This window comes from Triticum aestivum, chromosome 4A, assembly GCF_018294505.1.
Source record: "Triticum aestivum cultivar Chinese Spring chromosome 4A, IWGSC CS RefSeq v2.1, whole genome shotgun sequence".
Classification (NCBI taxonomy): domain Eukaryota; kingdom Viridiplantae; phylum Streptophyta; class Magnoliopsida; order Poales; family Poaceae; genus Triticum; species Triticum aestivum.
In genome coordinates, this window is record NC_057803.1 from 11,989,597 (window position 1) to 11,993,827 (window position 4,231).

Here is a 4,231-nt window from a genome sequence, read left to right on the forward strand (position 1 = left end):
GGATGTCGTAGAGTTTTACCGGGCTGAGGAGGGGATATCAATGCAGAAGCTGTTCTGGTCTCAATATACTGGGACCGAACACCTCGTGTCCTTGAGCGACCAGCTGAAGCAGTTGGTCGAACTTCATAAGGCGGCCGAACAGGCCATGAAGGGCCTTATAGTCCGTATGTAGCCTTGCGAGCCCTTGTCCGGGAGCTACTTCGGTCTGGTGAGGCGGCTGGTGGAAGCCTGCCCACGGCTTGAAGTCATCAAGTGATCCGTCTGCATCGAATGTGCACGCAGAGCTTTTGCCCGGGCGAAGGTGCACTGGGCGAAGCTGGATGCCGTGAAGCTTGTGAAGGAGGGGCCGACGGAGGGCAAGGAGCATCGCTGGCCCGAGAATTACTATGAGAGCGTCTTGAAGGGTTCCCTCTTAGTGGCGGATGAGTGTGCCAGGGATGTAATTTTTGAATGAACATGCCCATGTGATCCTGTACTATTAAACGAGTTCTTTTGCGCCATGCGATGCTTTCTTAATTTAAAATATTACCTTTTGTGCGGCCGTTTATAAAATCTGAGAGTTGGCTAGTCGTCGGCTTCTACCCCCATGTAACTAGTACTGGGGTGTTCGGGGTGAATCTGAACACTCTTTACCCCAATTTTGGGTCCTTTAAGGGAGGTGCTCGGCGCAACGAACCAGGCAATCGGACTATAATGCTTTATCACTCTCACATAGCCATAGAAGTCTATGATTTTAAATTTTTGGCGAAGCCCATGGTATTCGGAGGGCCGAATTTGGGGCGCCATACACGCCTAAGTCGGACAAGGCTGACTCCTCGCCTGAAGTGGAAAACGTCTTTAAGGACTTGAAACCTCTTGAACAGCGACCAGTCTCTCGCCTTATGATGACAGTCAGTTTTTGGCTTTCTCTACTGAGGTGCTCGTCCGGAAGAATCGGGACACAATCATAATAGTTCTCCCACCGCTACCTTAGCCGATATAGTGGAACGTAAGGTACCAAAGCATGGGAGCCGGGCAACCCAACATTTGACCCAAGACATGATTCGGAGCTGATGCATATAATGCTATAAGTTCGGGGTGCCGCACTGTCGAAAGTGTTTGGACTTCTTGCACCGTATTACGGGGTGAACGAGAGCCCCTGGCGTACTGACCGTACCCGAGCGTGTAGGTGCGGAATGTCGTAAATGGACATATAAGAGAAAGAGAAAACCTTAAATAATGCAATAATAGATTAATAATATGCATTGTTATTTGAATAATACGTCGAAGCGCACTAGTACAAGTAGTGCAATAAGCGTAAAGTAGGACAATTCTAAATGTCCTATCCAAGGCAAGCTACGCAATAATAGTGAAAAGTGGGTATATCAAGTATTACTAGAGACCACTTGGCGGTTGTCGTGTTCATCTTAGCTTCTTGCCGCCTTGGTTGTTGCTTCAGGAATGTGTCCGTCCGTCGAACTGCCAGAAAGGCCTTCCGAAGAATTAATCCCTGAAAGAGAGAGGGAATGTCAAAGGTATACAGCCCCTGGTGTGGTTAAGCCACAATGTGGGGCGTATCCTGATTGTGCCCCCGCCTATGTCCATGGTATTTTCAATGCGTAGTTATGTACGCGCGGCATGAATTTTGTTGCTGCACTAGGACTGGGACGGGGGCCGAATTGCTAGGCGAGCGTAGATCGCGCCAGGCGATCCTGCTGCAGATTATTCCGGACGCGCTTGAAGGTGTCCGGGGGCTGTAACGCCGAATGAGTGGTCTGTCTAAACAGGCTGCTTTGTGCCTCTGCTGCAAGGGCCGCAGTGTGCTCTTCCGTACGGAGTGAGCGTTCTGTGTTTCCATTTACTGTTATGACCCCGCGGGGTCCTGGCATCTTGAGCTTGAGGTATGCATAATGTGGCACTGCATTGAATTTTGCAAATGATGTCCGTCAGAGCAGTGCATGATAGCCACTCCTAAACGGGACGATGTCGAAGATTAACTCTTCACTTCGGAAGTTATCCGATGATCCGAAGACCACTTCCAGTGTGATTGAGCCTGTGCAATGGGCCTCTACACCTGGGATGACGCCTTTAAAGGTGGTTTTGCCGGGTTTGATCCTTGAGGGATCGATACCCATTTTTTGCATTGTACCTTGATAAAGCAGGTTCAGGCTGCTGCCGCCATCCATAAGGACTCGAGTGGGGTGAAATCCGTCAATGATGGGGTCTAGGACCAGTGCGGCGGATCCGCCATGACGGATGCTAGTGGGGTGGTCCCTGTGATCGAAGGTGATCGGGCAAGCAGATCATGGGTTGAACTTCGGGGCGACGGGCTCCATCGCGTAGACGTCCCTTAGTGCACGCTTCCGCTCCCTCTTGGGAATGTGGGTTGCGTATATCATGTTCACTGTCTTCACTTGTGGGGGAAACCCCTTCTGTCCCCCTGGATTCGGCGGCCGGGGCTCCTCCTCGTCATCGCTATGCAGCCCCTTGTCCTTGTTTTCGGCATTTAACTTGTCGGCCTGCTTGAACACCCAGCATTCTCTGTTGGTGTGATTGGCTGGCTTGTTAGGGGTGCCGTGGAGTCAACACGAGCGATCTAGTATGCGGTCCAGACTGGACGGAGCTGGAGTATTTCTTTTGAATGGCTTTTTCTGCTAACCGGATCTGGAGCCTTTGAATCCGGCATTGACTGCCGTATCTTCGGTGTTATCGCCATTATTGTGGTGCTTTGGTCTATTACGATGCTGCCTACCGTTGACGTCTTTGGTATCCGAGGTATCTGGATTCCTTGATGTGTTGTTGCTACGAGCCAGCCAGCTGTCCTCGCCCGCGCAAAAGCGGGTCATGAGTGTTGTGAGGGCTGCCATAGATTTCGGCTTCTCCTGGCCGAGGTGGCGGGCGAGCCACTCGTCGTGGATGTTATGCTTGAATGCCACTAGGGCTTCTGCATCCGGACAGTCTACAATTTGATTTTTCTTAGTCAAGAACCGTGTCCAAAATTGTGTGGCCGATTCCCCTGGCTGCTGGGTTACGTGGCTCAAGTCATCAGCCTCCGGTGGCCGCACATAAGTGCCCTGGAAGTTGTCAAGAAATGCATCTTCCAAATCCTCCCAACTGCCGACGGAATCTACTGGCAAGCTATTCAGCCAATGCCGAGCTGGTCCTTTGAGTTTTAGTGGGAGGTACTTGATGGCATGTAGATCGTCACCGCGAGCCATGTGGATGTGAAGGAGGAAGTCCTCAATCCATACAGCGGGATCTGTTGTGCTGTCGTATGATTCGATGTTTACGGGTTTGAAACCCTCCGGGAATTCTTGATTCATAACTTCATCAGTGAAGCATAGGGGGTATGCGACACCTCTGTGCCGGGCTATATCCCGACGTAGTTTGTATGAGTCTTGTCTACTGTATTCGGCCCGGCCGGATTTACTCTTGGTGTATCCGACGCGACGATCATCGTCCCGTGTGGGCGCACGTGTTCGTGTCCCATATATTGACCTTGCGATTTGTGCCTTGCTGTCCAAGATGTCTCGCAGGTCCTCTGTGTTGCCCCATGCCTTAGTATATTTGACTGAGTGGCGACGGGGTGCGGACTGAACTTAGGCTGAAACGCCTCTCTGGCTCGGTCGTGTAGTGGCTGGTCAGCCGCGTCGTACACTTGTGAATGAGGCTTCAATGCTTCCTCCCCGAGGTGGGGTAGCAACCTGTGTTTGGGGTAACTTTTGGACGGGCTCTCGAATTCATGCTCTTGGGCCGCAAGGACTTTGTTCCATCTGTCTGCTAGCATGTCTTGATCAGCTTGAAGCTGTTGTTGTTTCTTCTTTATGCTACTTGTCGTGGCCATAAGCCGGCACTTGAAGCGCTCTTGCTCGACGGGGTCCTCAGGCATGATAAACTCGCCGTCGCCGAGGCTTGCTTCGTCTTCAGAGAGAGGCAAGTGATTGTCCACCTCCGGTTCTCCATCTGCTGCCCGCTCTGGGGGGCTAGCTTGTTCGTCCTCTAGCTCTGCACCGTGCTGGAGGGGATTGTTGTTGTCTTCGGCGCTATTCGGAGTGTTATTATCTCCTGTGCCGGTATCACTGCTCTTGCTGTGGAGGGACTTAGAGCGGCACCGCTGACGTTGGCGCTTGGGTTGCATTTTGGAGGGGTCATCCTCCGCTTTCTCGTTGTCGTTGGCTTCTTTCGGGGTGTCCACCATATATATATCATATGAAGAGGTGGCGGTCCAGTTCCCCGAGGGCGGTGGATCCTG